Source organism: Coregonus clupeaformis, chromosome 19 (assembly GCF_020615455.1).
Source record: "Coregonus clupeaformis isolate EN_2021a chromosome 19, ASM2061545v1, whole genome shotgun sequence".
NCBI lineage: Eukaryota > Metazoa > Chordata > Actinopteri > Salmoniformes > Salmonidae > Coregonus > Coregonus clupeaformis.
Window position 1 is genome coordinate 21,164,945 of NC_059210.1, and position 23,755 is coordinate 21,188,699.

Sequence of the window (23,755 nt, forward strand, 5' to 3'; positions counted from 1 at the left end):
AGACAAACCATCCACATCAAGCTGCTCGGGAGGTTTTCACACCAGAAGGAGAAATGCAGCTCCCTGCTGGAGTCCACAACTGAGACAACATGAAACACTACAACACAGCATCTTAACAAACACAGCCACCACCACTCCAGCAGACCTTGAAAAATTGCATATGGCTGTCCTGAAATGAATCACATGGAGGAGACTGCTGCTGCTATGATTCAAAAGAGGACTACCAAGGACAAACACGGATGTACAGAGGAGTTTGGAAACCAAATAAAAAGGCACACCTCCCGCGAACAAACTCAGTGCTAGCCTCGAACTGTCCTTTTTACAATGCATTTGCCTTGAGGCATTACACTGACAACATTGAGGTAGCATCGGGTGAAAAGGGCCAAGTAAACAACTTAATTGGTCTCCCCTATGTCAACTGAAAATAACGTGCTATGTCATCACAGAAATTACCAAATGACAGGCTCACAACGGGGACTAATAAACACCTTGTCAACACAGCAGAAGGTGTCAGCGTTACACCAAGGATGAGGGTCTCCCAGCGACACTGGAACACATCATAAGCCAATATTAGACTCACTGGCACTGCTGGTCATTTGATGGAACTAAGTACTGCACTGTAGGTTGTCAAGCCTTCAGTCATGTTTACATTTTAGTCATTTAGCAGACGCTCTTATCCAGAGCGACTTACAGTTAGTGATTGCATACATTTTTATACTGTACACTTATATACAAACACTACACTTACTTCCCAACCTTGAGGTCATGTGGCGTAGGTAAGTACTGTAGGTTGTACCATCTGGTTTTTAGTAACTTATTTCCCAACCTCAAATTGGCTCTGTATAAGCCACAGGTTACATGTTGAATTGCACCAAGTCAAAATGCGAAATCTGATGAAGGTGATTGTAATGCAGCAATAATCCCCTCTTGATGTTGGGATTATGTTCGTTTACTGCATGCATGACATGGGTATATGCCTGTATTTGATCAAATAAATAAATAATGTAACCATCAAATATGTCAAAACCTAATGTTATTAAATGTAAGCTTTGTATTTTGTCACAGCAAATATACTATAAGGAAAATTCCTTTATTGCCGGTTGCTAAGTGCCTATCCATGTATATCTCAATATACTGTACAATATATTGAGACACAGTATATATGGGTAGGCATTAAGCAACCAGTAATATATTATAACATCTGCTTTGGGGTTGGGTTGCCCCTGTATCTGTTCATTAGAGATTTCGACAATGAGTATGACGGGTCGCCTCTCTAACGCCCAGGAAGCTCCGATTCAAACTCCCATTAGACAACACTGCAAGCATTATGTCGTCAAAATAAGTTTGTTACTCACTAAAGATGGAGTTTCACTGAGCAACTATCTTCATTCACTCCCATTAAGGACGGGAGTACATACCGGCTATAACGGGAGTAAATGAAGATAGTTGGGTGCTCAGCGAAACTCCACATGGGGAGTAACAAACTTATTTGGACATTATAACCCTTGCAGAGCTGTTTAATGGGAGTTTGAATCAGAGCTTCCCGGGCATTAAGGCTCGCACACATCGTACCGAATGTGGATCGTCGACATCTCTAACACACAGATACTGAGGCAGGTGGCATTTGATCTTTATCTGCATCTGTCTATCCTTCAGCAGGGGGTGAAAAGGTGAACGCCATTGAAGGGCAGTGCAACAGCAAGGTCGCCAAGCTCTCATTTGTTTAATGAAGGCAGGGTGATTGGATGAAGCGGATAACACTTAGCCTACTATCAGCTGCTGTTAGCAGCAGCCACCTTGATTTAATGCCCCGATAGGCAGACAACAAAAGCTCTTATGGAACCAACAAGAACAATATTGGTGAAAACAATGAGAATACACAGTGCCACACCCTTGCAGATGCAAAGCTATCTCCAGAGTTCAAGCATCCATCATCTACATGGCTTGTGTTTCACAGATAGCAGGGATGCTGCTTTACTATTCGAGATGCCATCTACAGTGAAGCTGCTCTCCCAGTTCCTTTCTTAGGCTATTTATAACCCAAAATACATCAGTTTATGAATGTCAGAAGGGCACCAGCGTCGCACAGTCTTATGATATAATATTTATATGATGTATAGTTATGACAATAGGAAACTGGTATAAGTAGGATTATATTTCTTTTAAAAAAAAGGGGACCAGACATTGGAACAATACAGCATTATGCTCAAAATACATATGAAAGATATGCGCTTGGATAAAAAAACATTTTAGCTGCATACTGGATCAACTAACATTATGGCAACCAGCATTGAGACTAATTTTGGATGCACATGTCATTATTCCAACCAAATCAACAACATAAGAACAATGAGTGGTTGTTATGCTGCTCATCTAGTGAGGGCCATCTGCCTCTTTTCCCTATAAATAAAATATGACTGATCACAAAACTCACTCCTGCGTCACAGTGTGACTGAGTTGTATCCATACATTTTCATGGGCAAAGGCGAGAAACCTTTTATGATACTGAATGTACTCATCCTTCACCCTCCTCACTGATAACACACAAATGCCACACAGAAAGATCACACACACACACACACACACACACACACACACAATATCATTGCACACACATGAATGCACGCGCACGCACACACACACAGAGAGAGAGAGAAAAGAGAAAGAGAGATGGAGGGAGAGAGATAGCTGTCCTGAATCTGTTACCCCTTTTTCAGTAGTCTATCTAGAGGTTATAGTCTTAAATGATCTCAATCTTACCTACAAGTAAACCAGATAAACTAGAAAAGGTTACTACACTCGAATTTGCAGAACATTAATGGTTTGGTAATTCACCTGAAGAGGATGTGAATATCCCATATTAATGTATCTCTGTATCGTTTATAGCCTACTGCCTATTCCAATTCCTTATTATTGTCGGGGAAACTTACAACATTCAGCTTTCAGTCTCTATAATCAGGTCCATAATAAATATTATATTGAAACATTATTAAAGGCGATTTCATTCATCATAGTCAGGTGTACGTTTTTACAATGATCACACATTTTAATGCATTGTGGTAATAAGAAAACGGAGGCATTTACGCATCTAAATTGTTTGAAATACATACTGTATTTGGATACCGATTTGGATAGCCTACAATACATATTTCGATACCCACGTACCAGTCTCAAGTAAACCGGAGCCCGCCCTGCTCGCTCTCCCCTTGCACGGTCCGTAATAGGACTTTTGGCCTCCACTGAGTAACGGTTACATGCACACAATAATACAATTATTATGAATAGTAATACAATAGTTCGATTTAAACATTTACATGCTTTGTAAGAAGAACGATTTCCCTAATGATCCTGTTTACATGAAATCAGGCTACCTGATTGGACTTTGATAAATGCAGAAAATCACCAATCAAAATAAACGTTCTACCACAGCGACCATGTTATGTTTGTGAGAAAAAAAAAATTGATTCTGTGTTCAGACTTATAAAGTTTGTATGTGGAAACTATTTCTAAGATGCATACTTTCAGTTTTTCCGAACTCACTTCACTCCCATAAAAGAAGGAAGCTCGCGCTGCTCGTGCTAGCACATGCGCAAATCAAATACACCGCTGTAACTGATTAAGGCGTTTACATGTCTTAATAATTCGAAAGATTGCTGAGGTGTTTTAATCGGTATACGCTTGCTTCAAATATCGCCTTACGCCGATTAAGATAAACAGAGTAAGATGCTTACATGACTAATGCCATACTCGGCCTACTGCAATAATCCGTTTAATATCGAATTAATAGTTTGCATGTAAACGTATTCATTGACATCAATTGAACATTAATACAAATGTTATCCATTTCGAGTGTCCTTTCTAAATTGATGAGTTTGATACAACCGCAACAATACTAGCCGCGGGCGAGTCTAAAGGGATACTCACCTACTACTGCTGTTTCCAAACATCCTTACGCATATCTCCCAACGGCAACTCCCAGTCAAGAAAGAGTCAAATTGAGACCCACTATCTCGAGTCTATTGCTTTGAGCGACAATAAAAAAATTTAATAAAACACGGTACCCCCAGATTCCGATACCGCCTGTGACTTAATAGAAATGGATAGTCCGGTGGAACTGCCCTGTTCTTCTGTCTACCGACGACGCACTGGTTCCTATCTCCGCCAGCTCGCTATCCCTCCGTCGGAAAGGGGCTCCCAATGCGCCTTCTATCGTCCACTAGGAAAAGGAGGCGAGCGAAGTGAGCAACTCCCACGCATTCGTTGCCAAGAACACCGTTCTCTCTCCTTGAGGCAGTCTGCACCGCCAGACTCAAGACGGATATTGTGTGAATGCCGTCTGTAGCAGCAATTCCCTTTCTTGTCTTCAGGGTTGAGGGAGGGACAAAGCTGATGCATGCACCTTGTTCGGACCACTGTGTATTTAGATCTAGTGTTCTCACGGGTGTTTGACGCATATTAATTTGCACGTGATTTAGCCTATCCCCCCCACAGACTTATTTTAGAGCGACCAGAGTGATGCATCGATTGGATGATTAAACACAAAACTCACTACCTAGTAATGCAGTTTTCATTATTGAAAGTCTGTATTTGGGATTATAAAGACATAGGCTATAGGGCCATTCATTTATCTCAGTGGGTATGCACTCCAAGTAAACCCAATGGTCTTCAATACATTTCCATCACTTGAAGACTGAGGGATGATACTAGTTCGTGAACCTGAATGTAGTGTATCTGATATTAATAACATTGAGATAATTATGTCTCTAACATATAGTTTTCTGGAAAATAGCACCAGAGCCTGTGCCTTTTCCGGGAAGAAGGCAGTACTTATTTTGAGGACCTGGTGGCACTGTCTGCCTCAAATAATCCACACACTGAGTCCTCAGCATTTACAGGGATTTTGGAAATACCATAACACATGCTATGCTCTCAGATAATGTTGAAGAGGACAATATAATGGCTCATTGGTCTCTTCAATTGGAATACATGGTATGTATCTATATATTGATCAATTTATACCTTGCCATTCCACATAATGCAAATAAGTACATTTGCTTTTTCAGATAATACTGAAAAAGCCTTACAACATTGCCTCACCCACACTTCGTGACTTAGATTCATGTTGAGAGTGCGCTACCATTTCCGATGTATCTAATGTACTTGTCTCATGGTGTTAAAATACTTTTACTCCCCTCCGTGCATCGCCCAGCCTCTTGCTTGGAATTTGTGGACCCCTCAGTGCAACTTTTGCCACCAAGGCATCCCAGCTACATGTGAATGTCATCAGCATCAGTTCACGCAATGGCAAGAGGCCCTGGCTTTGAGGACAAGACGTTTTTTGAGGCAGTGGCCTGAGTGTTAAACCACTCCGTGGGGAAACATGTCTCAGCTTTCCAGAGCAATACATTGACTGGACTTAATTGCACCGTCAAGTCAACAGCTCTCCCAGCTATATGGGAATCGAAAACTCAGTGAGGGAGACAGAAACAGTCAACTTTGGCACGAGGGAAGCCTTTGGGAGGGAAGAGAGTTTGTGAAAGGTTCAACTGAAATGTAAAGCCAGTTCTAGGATTTTTTCATGTCTTCCTCAATATAATGTTCTTTCTTTCTTTCTTTCTTTCTTTCTTTCTTTCTTTCTTTCTTTCTTTCTTTCTTTCTTTCTTTCTTTCTTTCTTTCTTTCTTTCTTTCTTTCTTTCTTTCTTTCTTTCTTTCTTTCTTTCTTTCTTTCTTTCTTTCTTTCTTTCTTTCTTTCTTTCTTTCTTTCTTTCTTTCTTAGCCTTTCGAGCAGCATAAACTCACTCACTCATTACCTTGATGCCGGCAGACGCATAGGGCAGAATCAAAGCAGACTCAAAGAGGTAATGAAATGTTTTTTCTTGTACTTTGACCCCTTTTTCTCCCCAATTTCGTGATATCCAATTGGTAGTTACAGTCTTGTCCCATCACTGCAACTCCCATCGGGAGAGGCGAAGGTTGAGAGCCATGCGTCCTCCGAAACACGACCCTGCCAAGCCGCACTGCTTCTTGACACAGTGCTTGCTTAACCCGTAAGCCAGCCGCGTGTCGGAGGAAAGTCAGCTTGCAGGTGCACGGCCCGCAACAAGGAGCCGCTATAGCACGATGGGACATGGAAATCCCGGCCGGCCAAACCCTCCCCTTACCCAGACGACGCTGGGCCAATTGTGCGCCGCCTCAAGTGTCTCCCGGTCACGGCAGGCTGTGACACAGCCTGGGATCGTACTCGGGTATGTAGTGACGCCTCAAGCACTGTGATCCAGTGCCTTAGACCGCTGCACCACTCGGGAGGCATCAAAAGTGTTTTGATGAGGAAGTACATGAATGAAGTGGTAATGGTGAGAGGGCAACATGATGGAGGAGGAGCCCATGCCGAGCTCTAACGCAACATATCAACAGCAGATGTAACAATAGAGACCTGGTGATGTCAATGTGTTTGAAAGCACAACATCCATTATTAATTGACCTGTGGTGTTTTTAATAGTCACATGCATGTTTGAATAGTCATGCATGCATGTTAGTGGGGTATTGACATGGGTTTGGCATGATGCAGAGATGTTTACTTGAGGTCATTGAAACTTGCTTGACATTTTGATAAGCACTGCATGTGTTGCAGCATGTCACCAATCAACACAATCTCACACTCAATTCGTGCATATATGTACAACAATTATTTCAGCAGATTTTGTGCATTTACGTGCGTTTTTGTATGGCTTCATTAGTGTGAAAAGACACACATTTCTGTGTGACTTAATTCGTAGGAAAATACACACATTTTGGGGCAACTTCATTCATAGGAAAATACATTTTTGGGGGGCAAACCTCGGAACAATCTTTTGAAATTGATTAGAGCAATACATGATGGGTAATGGTGTTCTACACTGCCTTTCTTTTGTGTCCCACATTTATTTATATATATAAAAAAACATTTTAACAACCCAATATTGTTAATCAACCAGATTGTCACAGAAATAATTATAATATAGTAGTAGCCTTATGTTTATTTATTTTTTATTAATGCCAATACTGTTTTCTATGCTTGTTTTCGCTTAATACTTTGGGATACTGGTGCACTTTTTTCGTGTAGGCAACAGTAGCCCTACACAATTGCAGCCTCAAGTCTTATTTGGTATGATGCTACAAGCTTGGCACACCTGTATTTTGGGAGTCTCTCCCATTCTTCTCTGCAGATCCTCTCAAGCTCTGTCAGGTTGGATGGGGAGCATCGCTGCACAGCTATTTTCAGATCTCTCCGGAGATGTTCGATCGGGTTCAAGTCCAGGCTCCTGCTAGGCCACTCAAGGATATTCAGAGACTTGTCCCGAAGCCACTCCTGCGTTGTCTTGGCTGTGTGCTAAGGATCGTTGTCCTGTTTGGAAGGTGAACCTTGGCCCCCAGTCTGAGGTGCTGAGCGCTCTGGAGCAGGTTTTCATCAAGTATCTCTCTGTACTTTGCTCCGTTAATCTTCTCCTTTCGATCCTGACTAGTCTCCCTGCCGCTGAAAAACATCCCCACATGATGCTGCCACCACCATACTTCACCGTAGGGATGGTGCCAGGTTTCCTCCAGATGTGACGGTTGGCATTCAGGCCAAAGAGTTAAATCTTGGTTTCATCTGACCAGAGAATCTTGTTTCTCATGGTCTGAAAGTCTTTAGGTGCCTTTTGGCAAACTCCAAGCAGGCTAACATGTGCCTTTTACTGAGTAGTGGCTTCCGTCTGGCCACTCTACCATAAAGGTCTGATTCGTGGAGTGCTGCAGAGATGGTTGTCCTTCTGGAAGGTTCTCCCATCTCCACAGAGGAACTCTGGAGCTCTGTCAGAGTAACCATCAGGTCAGCGGAGTCACTGACCACCTTCCGGAGACACTTGAAACCCTACCTCTTTAAGGAATACCTGGAATAGTATATAGTAATCCTTCTACCCTAGAAAGTGAAAGCTGCAACAGGGACTCTAACCAGGGCTCATACGTGGTAAACTGAGCTCTAACGGCCGTTGCCATGAAAGCCTAGTAGTCCTCTGGGTAGAGGCAGTAGGCCTACAATGCTGGCATATGCCTTGTTACAATAGCCTAAGTATATAACATGATTGACCCGACCGTAATAATCATCATGAAACGGCCTTGGAAGTGCCATAAGTGTATGCCAACATAATTCATTATTTTACACTAACCTGTTTAACTGCATTGATATGGCTTAATTGATCAAATCAAATAGTATTGGTCACATACACATATTTAGCAGATGTTATTGCGGGTGTAGCGAAATGCTTGTGTTCCTAGCTCCAACAGTGAAGTAGTATCTAACAATTCACAACAATACACACAAATCTAAAAGTAAAAGAATGGAATTAAAAAATATATATTAGGATGAGCAATGTCGGAATGGCATTGATTAAAATACAGTAGAATACAGTACACACATATGAAATGAGTAAAGCAGTATGTAAACATTATTAAAGTGACTAGTGTTCCATTATTAAAGTGACCATTGATTCCATGTCTATGTACATAGGGCAGCAGCCTCTAAGGTGCAGGGTTGAGTAACCGGGTGGTAGCCGGCTAGTGATGGTTATTTAACAGTCTGATGGCCTTGAGATAGAAGCTATTTATCAGCCTCTCGGTCCCAGCTTTGATGCATCTGTGCTGACCTCGCCTTCTGGATGATAGTGGGATGAACAGGCCGTGGCTCGAGTGGTTGATGTCTTTGATGATCATAGTCCAGACTTTTTTTGCAGGTCTTCTTTTTCCCCACATTTGTTGATTTGTATTTGTATTTGTATTTATTATGGATCCCCATTAGCTGCTGCCAAGGCAGCAGATACTCTTCTTGGGGTCCAGCAAAATTAAGGCAGTTAAAAACATTACAATACAATCATAACAGATTTCACAACATATTAAGTGTGTTCCCTCATGCCTATACTCTACTACCACATATCTATAACACAAAATCCATGTGTACATATGTGTATAGTGCATATGTTATCGTGTGTTTGTATGCATGTGTCTATGTTTGTGTTGCTTCACAGTCCCTGATGTTCCATAAGGTGTATTTGTATCTGTTTTATAAATCTAATTTTACTGCTGGCATGAGTTACTTGATGTGGGATAGAGTTCCATGTAGTCATGGCTCTATGTAGTACTGTGCTCCTCCCATAGTCTGTTCTTGACTTGGGGACTGTGAAGAGACCTCTGGTGGCATGTCTTGTGGGGTATGCATGGGTGTCCGATATGTCAATACCTCTCACAAATACAAGTAGTGATGAAGTCAATCTCTCCTCCACTTTGAGCCAGGAGAGATTGACATGCATGTTGTTAATGTTAGCTCTCTGTGTACATCCAAGGGCCAGCTGTGCTGCCCTGTTCTGAGCCAATTGCAATTTTCCTAAGTCCCTCTTTCTGGCACCTGACCACACAACTGAACAGTAGTCCTGGTGTGACGAAACTAGGTCCTGTAGGACCTGCTTTTTTGATAGTGACAGACTTCTCCCCATCCTAGCTACTGTTGTATCAATGTGTTTTGACCATGACAGTTTAAAATCCAGGGTTACTCCAAGCAATTTAGTCTCCTCAACTTGCACAATTTCCACATTATTTATTACAAGATTTAGTTGAGGTTTAGGGTTTAGTAAATTATGTGTCCCAAATACAGTGCTTTTAGTTTTTTTAATATTTAGGACTAACTTGTTCCTTGCCACTCATTCTGAAACTAACTGCAACTCTTTGTTAAGTGTTGCTGTCATTTCAGTCACTGTGGTAGCTGACGTATATATAGTGTTGAGTCATCCGCATACATAGACACACTGGCTTTACTCAAAGCCAGTGGCATGTTGTTAGTAAAGATTTTAAAAAGTAAGGGGCTTAGACAGCTGCCCTGGGGAATTCCTGATTCTACCTGGATTTTGTTGGAGAGGCTTCCATTAAAGAACACCCTCTGTGTTCCGTTAGACAGGTAACTCTTTATCCACAATATAGCAGGGTGTGTAAAGCCATAACACATAAATTTTTCCAGCAACAGACTATGATCGATAATGTCAAAAGCCGCACTGAAGTCTAATAAAACATGAAATTCCCATCATGAAAGTGTATCTTCATTCCCCAATCAAATACCTTCATCGATACCACACAAAAAAACAGACAAATACACCTTTTTACTCCAATGTGGCAACCCTCATAATATCCGACATAGCACCAGTATCCCAAAGTATTAAGCGAAAACAAACATAGACAACAGCATTGGCATTAATAAAAAATAAATAAACATAAGGCTACTATTATATTATAAGTATTTTGGTAACAACCTGGTTGATTAACAATATTGGGTTGTTAACACGTTTGTTTTTTAATATGAATAAATGTTGGACACAAAAAGTTTGCCCCCCAAAAATTTATTTTCCTATGAATAAAGTCACAAAAACATTTGTGTTTCTTCACACGAATTAAGCTACAAAAAAAACACAATACATACTTTTTGTACATATTTGCACTAATTGAGTGTGAGATTGTGTTACACCAATCCATTGTCAGTGCAAAAGTGATCATACTTTTCAGTGTATCCCATAACCACTTGAGCCTCAGTAAAGTGTTTGAGGCCACCATAGCAAACTGCAATTTCTGATATCTACCGTAGCACAGAGGGCCAAGAGCATAGACCGTGTCCGAATCTATAGTATGTGAAATTTCGAAAATCGAGTTTGCTTTCATAATACTGTATTAATAATAAGAAGAAGAAAAACTATCCAAAACATAGAACAGAGACAATAAACAAATCTAGATACAGGTGTGAGACAGACTCTTTAGCCCTAATAGTGTCTGGAAGTGTGTTCCACAGCCGCTGATGTTATACTTTTCATGTAGTAGAATTCACTGCACACTTTTGAGGAAGATACTCGTCTTTCCAGGCTCACGTGTGTTTGACAACAGCTGATAGATAGACACTCAGCTGATAATGAGACGTGTCCTGTACCCAAATGAACAAATGGCTGGAATCAACACAATTGCACATTAGATGACGCATTCTCAGGGTGAGCCTAGTTTGTTGATATTTGTTGCTTACTGTATTCGTTTTTACTAAACAGTACATTCTAAATAATATGTAGTATGATTAGTACACAGCATGTAGTTTTAGTAAGTAGCAGGCAAGACAGATTTTATGTAGGTCAGAACTTCAGGTTTGCCATCTACAAGAGAGGGCACCCTATCTTTTTTGCTGTCCCAAAAATAGCTACCTAGTCCCCACTCCAGGAGGTGACAGTGACCCACACAATTTAGCCTTGTCTGAGACTGGCGGTGACTCTGGGTGAAAATTAAAGGTATCTGGGGAGATTACATCTAGCAATAGACTGGAGTGAGGATCTCTCCCTACGACATCCACCAACAGTGTTTTAATTGTAGGTGCTGCTTGCTCACCTCTGTAACAAATAAAGGCATCCCACTAAGCTTGTGGCATAGCAGAAAACCCCACAAGCCCAAACACGTTTAATCTACCATTTGTGAGGGCGTACCAATGTCCATATCGAATGTCTTGGAGATAATGCTATATTTACAAGCTGTTTCTAACGTACATATATCTATCCTACAACTGGATCAAATTGAGGGGGAAAAGGGCAGGACGAGTCTGCTTAAACACTCCCATTCATCCTGTTATGACCACACTCCTTTCATTCTCCACACTACCGATCCTTTAACATTCTCATATACTTCTGCAGTGTGAGCTGAACTGAAAAGGTGCATTATGATCAGGCAACGTTTACAGATGCAGGTCAGTAGCATCATTTCCTTTGTTAGAGAGGGTCAGATGCAGCATTTCCTGTTTATTGGAGAGCTGGTCATTTGTTCTTTCTTTCCATCCACCACCAAGCTTGACAGATGTGTTACCGGAAAAAGGGGCTATTATGATCCGAGGCCAGACCCCCAGACCCCTTATGGAATCTAGATCATGGTCTCTGAAACAATGTCCTCTATTATTTATTTTTTCCACCTGTGAGGCACAATTCATTGGTGGGCGGCCAAGGCCGTCATCTCATCGCACAGACAATAGCCCGGTGACATGAGGGCTCCTTGTAAAAGATGTTGTAGGCTCCCGCACTCTGCAGCACACATCTAATTTGGCCCAAAATCTAATCTCATCCCTTTATTTTTTCCGGCGGTAGTTTTCATGAGGGCTGGGCTAGGCTGCAGTAGGGTGCAGCAACGCCCGAAGAATAATCACTATTTCAGAAGGTTTTTGGGCTGGGGAAACACAAACCTGTATAAAATGCCCTGAAGGGCATTGGGATGTCAATCACTTTAAAGCCTCCTGCGGCGCCGTTGCTTTAGTAAATTGTGGACGATCAAATCCCAGCCATATCCTTTGAGTGATTGCACACAATGAGTGGTTGAGGCTGTTTTGCACTGGTTTCCTTTTCACTGCAAATACAGTGAGCTCCAAAAGTATTGGGCCAGTGACACATTTTTGATGTTTTGGCTCTGTACTCCAGCACTTTGGATTATAAATTATACAACCACTATGTTAAAGTGCAGACTGTCATCTTTAATTTGAGGGTATTTTCATCCATATCGGGTGAACCATTTAGAAATTACAGCACTTGTTGTCCATAGTCCCCCCATTTTAGGGGACCAAAAGTATTGGAACAAATTCACTTAAATGTGTATTAAAGTAGTCAAACGTTAAGTATTTGGTCCCATATTCATAGCACACAATGACTACATCAAGCTTGTGACTCTACAAATTTGTTGGAAGCATTTGCTGTTTGTTTTGGTTCTGTTTCAGATTATTTATTGAATAATGATGAGTGAAAAAGTTACAGAAGCATAAATATCATACCCCCCAAATCCTAACCTCCCCTGTTATTGTAATAGTGAGAGGTTAGCATAATATTTGTGCGTTTGTAACTTTCTCACTCATCATTATTCATGTTTCATCCAGGACTATCCATAATCATGGTATCATCCACATTAATGTAGAAGTGGTTAGAAACATATTCAAAACATTTGCTTAACAAGTTACATGGACTCACTGTGTGCAATAATTGTGATTTTTGAATGACTACCTCATCTCTGTTCCCCACACCAGTGGCGGCTAGTGGAAGGAGCTATTGGAGGACGGGCTCATTGTAATGGCTGGAATGGAATACATGGAACAGTATCAAACATATGGAAACCACGTTTGACTCCGTTTCAAAATTCCATTCCAGCCATTACAATGAGCCCACCCTCCAATAGCTCCTCCCACCAACCTCCACTGTCCCACACATACAATTATCTGTAAGGTCCTTCAGTCGAGCAGTGAATTTCAAACACAGATTCAACCACAAAGACCAGGGAGTTTTTCCAAAGCCTCGCAAAGAAGCGCACCTATTGGTAAATGGGTAAAAAACAACAAAAAACAGACATTGAATATCCCTTTGAGCATGGTGAAGTTATTAATTACACTTTGAATGATGTGTCAATACACCCAGTCACTACAAAGATAGAGGCGTACTTCCTAACTCAGTTGCCGGAGAGGAAGGAAAACGCTCAGGGATTCCACCATGAGGCCAACGGTGACTTTAAAATAGTTACAGAGTTTAATGGCTGTGATAGGATAAAACAGAGTATGGATCAACAACATTGCAGTTACTCCACAATACTAATCTAAATTACAGAGTGAACAGAAGGAAGCCTATACAGAATACAAATATTCAAAAACATGTATCTTGTCTGCGACAAGGCACTAAAGTAAAACTGCAAAAAATGTGGCAAAGAAATTAACTTTATGTCCTGAATACAAAAAGCGTTATGTTTGGGGCAAATCCAACACAACACATCACTGAGTGCCACTCTTCATATTTTCAAGCATGGTGGTTGCTGCATCATATTATGGGTATTATTGTCATCGGCAAGGACTAGGGAGTTTTTTAGGATAAAAATAAACAGAATAGAGCTAAGCACAGGCAAAATCCTAGAGGAAAGCCTGGTTCAGTCTGCTTTCCAATATACACTGGGAGACATATTCACCTTTCAGCAGGACAATAACCTAAAACACAAGGCCAAATATACACTGGAGTTGCTTACCAAGATGGCATTGAGTGGCCTAGTTACAGTTTTGACTTAAATCAGCTTGAAAATCTATGGCAAGACTTGAAAATGGCTGTCTAGAAATGATCAACAACAAATAGGGCTGAGTGATTAGTACTTTTATACAGTACCAGTCAAGTCAAAAGTTTGGACATACCTACTCATTTAAGGGTTTTTCTTAATGTTTGTATATTACTTAGTTTTTATATGATGACTTTATTATTTTTCATTCCTTGAAGTCATCATCTCATCTCTGCTCAGGCAGTAGCAGCCAAACAGCCAGACAATGTTATCGCTGTAGTCTCCATACTGTTCTGGCTTTAGTCATCCTATTTAGCTAGGCTAGCTGCAGAGGTGTCTGACAAAATTATTTTACTAGTTCTTCAAAGAAGATAAGGCATACTTTCACAAACTCTTTTCCTCTTTCTCGTTGTTTTGTTGTGTACATTCCTCTCTCATGCAGTCTATGCGGTCTGTGTGTGAATCCATCCCTGCCTGAGCCGGAAAAAACAGGCAATGGATTATGGTCATTGTAGTTAATTACCATGTTTCTGCGCTGAACTAGGTTGAATATTTGCTGAATGAAAACTAAAACTCCCTTTAGCCCAGAATCCCACATAGTTAATGAGTTGATTTTGCTCGTGAATAATTTGATTTCTCTCTAGAGAAATGGGCTCACAAAAAAACGAACTAAATGGAATTCAAGTAAATGAACCAACGTCGGTCAAGTAGTTGTTTAATCGCTCAGCACTAACAACCAACTTCACAGAGCTTGAATAATTTTTTTAATAATAATGTGCCAATATTGTACAATCCAGGTGTGCAAAGCTCTTAGAGACTTACCCAGAAAGACTCACAGCTGTAATCGCTGTCAAAGGTGATTCAAACATTTATTGAATCAGGGTTGTGAATACTTATGTAAATTAGATATTTCTGTATTTCTTTTTCAATACATTTACAAAAATGTCTAAAAACATGTTTTCACTTTGTCATTATGGGGTATTGTGTGTAGATTGGTGGGGAAAAAAATATTTAATCAATTTTGAATTCCGTCTGTGACACAACAAAATGTGGAATAAGTCAGAGGTATGAATTATTTCTGAAGGGAAAAAAAGTATTTGATCCCCTGCTGATTTTGTGCGTTTGCCCACTGACAAAGAAATGATCAGTCTATAATTTTAATGGTAGGTTTATTTGAACAGTGAGAGACAGAATAACAACAAAAAATCCAGAAAAACGCATGTCAAAAATGTTATAAATTGATTTGCATTTTAATGAGGGAAATAAGTATTTGACCCCCTCTCAATCAGAAAGATTTCTGGCTCCCAGGTGTCTTTTATACAGGTAACGAGAAGAGATTAGGAGCACACTCTTAAAGGGAGTGTTCCTAATCTCAGCTTGTTACCTGTATAAAAGACACCTGTCCACAGAAGCAATCAATCAATCAGATTCCAAACTCTCCACCATGGCCAAGACCAAAGAGCTCTCCAAGGATGTCAGGGACAAGATTGTAGACCTACACAAGGCTGGAAAGGGCTACAACACCATCGCCAAGCAGCTTGGTGAGAAGGTGATAACAGTTGGTGTGATTATTCGCAAATGGAAGAAACACAAAAGAACTGTCAATCTCCCTTGGCCTGGGGCTCCATGCAAGATCTCACCTCGTGGAGTTGCAATGATCATGAGAACGGTGAGGAATCAGCCCAGAACTACACAGGAGGATCTTGTCAATGATCTCAAGGCAGCTGGGACCATAGTCACCAAGAAAACAATTGGTAACACACTACGCCGTGAAGGACTGAAATCCTGCAGCGCCCGCAAGGTCCCCCTGCTCAAGAAAGCACATATACAGGGCCGTCTGAAGTTTGCCAATGAACATCTGAATGATTCAGAGGAGAACTGGGTGAAAGTGTTGTGGTCAGATGAGACCAAAATGGAGCTCTTTGGCATCAACTCAACTCGCCGTGTTTGGAGGAGGAGGAATGCTGCCTATGACCCCAAGAACACCATCCCCACCGTCAAACATGGAGGTGGAAACATTATGCTTTGAGGGTGATTTTCTGCAAAGGGGACAGGACAACTTCACCTCATCAAAGGGACGATGGACAGGGCCATGTACCGTCAAATCTTGGGTGAGAACCTCCTTCCCTCAGCCAGGGCATTGAACATGGGTCGTGGATGGGTATTCCAGCATGACAATGACCCAAAACACACGGCCAAGGCAACAAAGGAGTGGCTCAAGAAGAAGCACATTAAGGTCCTGGAGTGGCCTAGCCAGTCTCCAGACCTTAATCCCATAGAAAATCTGTGGAGGGAGCTGAAGGTTCGAGTTGCCAAACGTCAGCCTCGAAACATTAATGACTTGGAGAAGATCTGCAAAGAGGAGTGAAACAAAATCCCTCCTGAGATGTGTGCAAACCTGGTGGCCAACTACAAGAAACGTCTGACCTCTGTGATTGCCAACAAGGGTTTTGCCACCAAGTACTATGTCATGTTTTGCAGTGGGGTCAAATACTTATTTCCCTCATTCAAATGCAAATCAATTTATAATATTTTTGACATGCGTTTTTCTGGATTTTTGTTGTTGTTATTCTGTCTCTCACTGTTCAAATAAACCTATCATTAAAATTATAGACTGATCATGTCTTTGTTAGTGGGCAACCGTACAAAATAGGGGATCAAATACTTTTTTCCCTCACTGTATGTGTAGGTAGTGAATTTTATGTTTATGTTTTCAATATATCACAAACTGTTTCTGCATATTATTGACTATTGATTTGGACACTTAAAAGCATGGTTTTGACATTGGGCTATTTATCAAAAGTTATTGTCAACAGCAAGCAGCTACAGCATTTTTTCGATGTATGTTTTAGGAATGTTTTTGGAATATACTGTAAATGGATCTTTCAACATTAATGTCCAAATGTATTCTACTTAACCAGGTAAAAACTGCTGAATGAGTCCAAAAACGTGCTGTGATTGATTTATTTTGATGATATTTATTTTGCCTAAGAGAAACAGAGCCGACGAACAGCAGCTCTTCGACTCGATCTTCTGCATGTGTGTGCAAGCTAAGTGATTTATCCGGCTGCCATAGGAATATCCAGGAAGCACTACATCAAAAGGCAGCCTGTATTACCTGATTGCGATCACTTCTCGAACTCACATATTTGCAACATGACAAACCATTGGTAATACATAGAAATTATTTGTCATTTGCTCACATTAATGCTCCTTCGGGGCATCAACGATACAGTACATCATGATGCCACATGTCCACACAATGCATTATTTGTTTGCTTGGCAGAAGCCATTTACATGGAGTGACTAAAAGACAGCGTTAACCCTTCACACATTTCTCAGCTGTCTAAACTAAAGGCTAACACCATTTCAAACAATTTTGCATATCTCCATTCTCTTTCAATGGTTTTAAGATCTAATCTCAATATTGCAAAAACAAGCATGCAATGGACCATGCTACGGACTAAAGATTGGTTAGGCCTACTAAGCTATTATCTACTGAAGATTGAACAGGATACAAATAAAAGAGACAAAAGTGTGGGTTCATGGTCATGTTTGTATTATGTGCCCTCATGTTGATTCACTGCAGCCTTAACGTGAAACCACACTGAGGAGCTTGTGCAGTAAATTCAATATATTTGGTATACCTGTGACGGAAACTTTAATATATGAACAACATGATACCAATTTGGTTGGAGATACAGTGATACAATATAGCTGTAAAATCAGGTATCTACCTATGGGAGTTTACATCTAAAAGGACCCATGAGATCCAACATGTGAAGTTCATAGGAGCATGTGAAATTGGTTGTCAAATGAAAGCTGAGTCAATACCTTTTGAGAAATTAAGGCATTTTTCAACAATTTTCCATACAAAAAAATTGAAATAGGCAAAGGCTTTCATTTCTGGTCAAACAGATGGAAAAGGGGTCTTAGACAACATCTACCAGAAAAAGTCTTAAAAGGTATTAGAAATACATCAAAACACAATAATGTTGAAGTAAAGACCCCTGCAAAATGATATCAACACTTATACAGTGCCTTGCAAAAGTATTCATCCCCTTTGGCGTTTTTCCTATTTTGTTGCATTAAAACCTGTAATTTAAATGGATTTTTAGTTGGATTTCATGTAATGGACATACACAAAATAGTCCAAATTGGTGAAGTGAAATGAAAAAAATTACTTGTTTAAAAAAATTATAAAAAATAAATAACGGAAAAGTGGTGAGTGCATATGTATTCACCCCCGTTGCTATGAAGCCCCTACATAAGATCTGGTGCAACCAATTACCTTCAGAAGTCACATAATTTGTTAAATAAAGTCCACCTGTGTGCAATCTAAGTGTATCATGATCTGTCACATGATCTCAGTATATATACACCTGTTCTGAAAGGCCCCAGAGTGTGCAACACAACTAAGCAAGGGTCACCACCAAGCAAGTGGCACCATGAAGACCAAGGAGCTCTACAAACAGGTCAGGGACAAAGTTGTGGAGAAGTACAGATCAGGGTTGGGTTACAAAAAAATATCCAAAACTTTGAACATCCCACAGAGTACCATTAAATCCATTATAAAAAAATTGAAAGAATATGACACCACAACAAACTTGCCAAGAGAGGGCCGCCCACCAAAACTCACGGACCAGGCAAGGAGGGCATTAATCAGAGAGGCAACAAAGAGACCAAAGATAACCCTGAAGGAGCAGCAAAGCTCCACAGCGGAGATTGGAGTATCTGTCCATAGGACCACTTTAAGCTGTACACTCCACAGAGCTGGGCTTTACGGAAGAGTGGCCAGAAAAAAGCCATTGCTTAAAGAAAAAAATAAGGATACACATTTTGTGTTCGCCAAAAGGCAAGTGGGAGACTCCGCAAACATATGGAAGAAGGTACTCTGGTCAGATTAGACTAAAATTGAGCATTTTGGCCATCAAGGAAAACGCTATGTCTGGCGCAAACCCAACACTTCTCATCACCCTGAGAACACCATCCCCACAGTGAAGCATGGTGGTGGCAGCATCTTGCTGTGGGGATGTTTTTCATCGGCAGGGACTGGGAAACTGGTCAGAATTGAAGGAATGAATGATGGGGCTAAATACAGGGAAATTCTTGAGGGAAACTTGTTCCAGTCTTCCAGAGATTTGAGACTGGGACGGAGGTTCACCTTCCAGCAGGACAATGACCCTAAGCATACTGCTAAAGCAACATTCAAGTGGTTTAAGGGGAAACATGTAATTGTCTTGGAATGGCCTAGTCAAAGCCCAGACCTCAATCCAATTGAGAATCTGTGGTATGACTTAAAGATTGCTGTACACCAGCGGAACCCATTCAACTTGAAGGAGCTGGAGCAGTTTTGCCTTGAAGAATGGGCAAAAATCCCATTGGCTAGATGTGCCAAGCTAATAGAGACATACCCCAAGAGACTTGCAGCTGTAATTGCTGCAAAATATGCAAATAGTTATGCACGCTCAAGTTTGTTTGTTTCACAAGAAAACATATTTTGTATCTTCAAAGTGGTAGGCATGTTGTGTAAATCAAATGATCCAACCCTCCAAAAAATGTGTATTCCAGGTTGTAAGGCAATAAAATAGGAAAAATGCCAAGGGGGGTGAATACTTACGCAAGCCACTGTATTTAGTTTTGTAAGTTGAACAAACATTGCGTTGTGACTTGTAATTCCGTTACTAAAAACCCAAATTTAAGATCTTTTCTACCTTCTCTCCCTTATGATGACAGAGGATAATGACAGTTCACAGAAGTAACAAGTAAAGGTAGACTTACCAATTACTTAATGTTTTTACTGATTCATTCCTTATTAAGTGATTAAAACTTGTAATTATGTTACCAAATCAGTAATGTAATTACTGAAATTGAATTGGCTACAATGGGAAATCATAGTAGTCACAAACCACAGTTGGGTCACCTGCTACTTTCTTCCTTTCCACTGGCATACTGTTATGTTCAGCTCATAACTGTTTTTTCTTCTTCTTCTTTCTGTCATCTGGTGGTCGGAGCAAGACTGTGAAAACAGTCTGGACAAATCCTTCCTCTCACTCTCCCTCACTCTCTGCCACTCTCTATCTTCTCTCTCTCTCCAGATAATGTCACCTCTCAGCTCTTACTGACACATACCATGACACCTACCACATACCCTCTTTCTATTTACTGTAACAAGCATCCTCACCCACTGAGCACCGACGAACACCGGATGTCCATGGACGTTGAAAAGAAGTCGAAATTTGGTCAGTCCACTCTGGCCGGACCAAATTTTAACCAATCACACAATGCAGCAGGGGCGGTGTGTTCAATAGGGCGATATGGGCGACGCACTGCCAAACTAGAAAAGGAAGGGATTTTTTTTCTAATCAATTATATCACGGCAACAGTAGTTATCAGTGTTCTAATCTGATCTGACTGCCACTAAATGTCAAATCAGGCTAAAGTCGTGCTTCAAATGGCCCCGCCCGTTTTTGGGGCGATTTCAGTCATGTTGAAAATCGCCCAGAAGTCTGTCATAGACTCCCATGTAAAATCTATTTTTTTCAAATTTCAAAGCTTTCAATACAATCTCTATGGGGGTCTGTGGGCTTGCACTTACGCGCTTTCGTCATACGTGACGTAACCATGAACGTAACTAAGAAAATAGCGGCTAGCAGCGTCTCTGTTGCGACCTGCAGTGTGGCGTTATCTTATGTTTTTAATTTGTACACTTAGTGGCGTTATTTTATGTTTTTAATTTGTACACTTAGTTTACAAACATTCTGCCAACCATGGATTTCCAGTGGTGGGTTTTGGACTGATCTTGTTGATCGTGTACATACCCGCTACGAACGGACTTAATAATGAAAATGCTGCTGGCAGCGGAATCCAATACAGCTGGGAGACTTGGCTGGATGACAGAGTCCCGGACAGAGAAGTGGAGCCGGCCGGCTTCACCCTGGTCAGAGCGGACCGCGATCTGACACAGTCACAGGGAAAATCGATCCTGGTAAGAGAGCGACTCTGTACCCCCGACATTGAACTGCTTTCTGTGTCACTGCGACCTTACTATCTGCCCCGTGAGTTCCCCCAATTGTTTGTTACCGTTGTGTACTGTTGATAATCACAAGTTTACTGGAGAACTGAGACCAAGTAGAGACTTTGGACAGGGTGGATATGGTATAATAAAGGCAGTTTATTCAGAGGCAGTGGCGGCTCCTGAAAAAATTCTCAGGAGGGGCAATTTTTCTGATGATTTAGGTGACCTACACCCATTTTAAAAAAGATATGTCCAGCAACAACATGAAGACAGGGGCAGCATATAAGTCAATACCAGAAGCATTTATTGACTGATCTGGGGAGATGGATTCCAGTTTCTGTGACAGATTATAAATAATCTCTGATGCCTTTGTTATATTAGCTTTTGGTTGAATGTACTGTCGTAGTAAATATATAATGTTATAGCTTGGTCTGACTAAAATCTTGTGCATGACCCATTTTGTGTTGGGCGTTTGTTTTCAATCAATGCTGTTCCTATCCTATAACAATGGACAAAAGAGTCCTATCTTGTCAGCCTTGTCAGCAGGTGGCCAAGGACAACACCCACGCCATAGGTCTCTCAGTTCTTCCAACTCACGAGTTCTTGCTCTGAGGACACACACACACACACACACACACACACACACACACACACACACACACACACACACACACACATCATCACTGATAACACACACACACACACACATCATCACTGTTAAACACACACACACACACACACACACACAAAAATCCCCTCTCTTTAGGCTGAACATTTGAAGACAGAGAACCCGACTCAGAGCCAATGCAACAGTGGAGGGGACCTCGCCCAACTCATCAGGACCAATCAGAAGATCAGAACTACTAGATTCAACCTACATCATTTATTGTATAAAATGTCTGCACACAATGTTTTCGGGGCTCTCTTCAGATAGCTCCCTAAGAGTTTGACGAATGAGTCCGTGCACGCGATTCCAGATATCTTTACCTCTGAATAAACTGCCTTTATTATACCATATCCACCCTGTCCAAAGTCTCTACTTGGTCTCAGTTCTCCAGTAAACTTGTGATTATCAACAGTACACAACGGTAACAAACAATTGAGGGAACTCACGGGGCAGATAGTAAGGTCGCAGTGACACAGAAAGCAGTTCAATGTCGGGGGTACAGAGTCGCTCTCTTACCAGGATCGATTTTCCCTGTGACTGTGTCAGATCGCGGTCCGCTCTGACCAGGGTGAAGCCGGCCGGCTCCACTTCTCTGTCCGGGACTCTGTCATCCAGCCAAGTCTCCCAGCTGTATTGGATTCCGCTGCCAGCAGCGTTTTCATTATTTAGTCCGTTCGTAGCGGGTATGTACACGATCAACAAGATCAGTCCAAAACCCACCACTGGAAATCCATGGTTGGCAGAATGTTTGTAAACTAAGTGTACAAATTAAAAACATAAAATAACGCCACTAAGTGTACAAATTAAAAACATAAGATAACGCCACACTGCAGGTCGCAACAGAGACGCTGCTAGCCGCTATTTTCTTAGTTACGTTCATGGTTACGTCACGTATGACGAAAGCGCGTAAGTGCAAGCCCACAGACACCCATAGAGATTGTATTGAAAGCTTTGAAATTTGAAAAAAATAGATTTTACATGCGAGTATATGACAGACTTCTTTGGCGATTTTCAACATGACTGAAATCGCCCCAAAAACGGGCGGGGCCATTTGAAGCACGACTTTAGCCTGATTTGACATATAGTGGCAGTCAGATCAGATTAGAACACTGATAACTACTGTTGCCGTGATATAATTGATTAGAAAAAAAATCCCTTCCTTTTCCCGTTTGGCAGTGCGTCGCCCATATCGCCCTATTGAACACACCGCCCCTGTTCAGAGGTAAAGATATCTGGAATCGCGTGCACGGACTCGTTCGTCAAACTCTTAGGGAGCTATCTGAAGAGAGCCCCGAAAACATTGTGTGCAGACATTTTATACAATAAATGATGTAGGTTGAATCTAGTAGTTCTGATCTTCTGATTGGTCCTGATGAGTTGGGCGAGGTCCCCTCCACTGTTGCATTGGCTCTGAGTCGGGTTCTCTGTCTTCAAATGTTCAGCCTAAAGAGAGGGGATTTTTGTGTGTGTGTGTGTGTGTGTGTGTGTGTTTAACAGTGATGATGTGTGTGTGTGTGTGTGTTATCAGTGATGATGTGTGTGTGTGTGTGTGTGTGTGTGTGTGTGTGTCCTCAGAGCAAGAACTCGTGAGTTGGAAGAACTGAGAGACCTATGGCGTGGGTGTTGTCCTTGGCCACCTGCTGACAAGGCTGACAAGATAGGACTCTTTTGTCCATTGTTATAGGATAGGAACAGCATTGATTGAAAACAAACGCCCAACACAAAATGGGTCATGCACAAGATTTTAGTCAGACCAAGCTATAACATTATATATTTACTACGACAGTACATTCAACCAAAAGCTAATATAACAAAGGCATCAGAGATTATTTATAATCTGTCACAGAAACTGGAATCCATCTCCCCAGATCAGTCAATAAATGCTTCTGGTATTGACTTATATGCTGCCCCTGTCTTCATGTTGTTGCTGGACATATATTTTTTAAAATGTGTGTAGGTCACCTAAATCATCAGAAAA

The 23,755-nt window shown here is 41.2% G+C and overlaps 1 protein-coding gene across 3 annotated transcripts in view; it reads right to left on the reverse strand.

Annotated features, from left to right (window-relative positions):
• The window catches only part of lingo1a (leucine rich repeat and Ig domain containing 1a), a 266,562-nt gene that overhangs the window by 53,430 nt on the left and 189,377 nt on the right, over positions 1-23,755 (reverse strand). The window contains exon 1 of one of the 3 annotated variants that reach the window (XM_041837653.2): positions 3,925-5,617. The exons of the other annotated variants lie outside the window; for them this stretch is intronic. The gene's annotated coding sequence lies outside the window, so the exon portion shown is untranslated. Of the gene's footprint in view, positions 1-3,924; positions 5,618-23,755 lie in introns of those variants that run through there. 3 annotated transcript variants of the gene reach the window in all.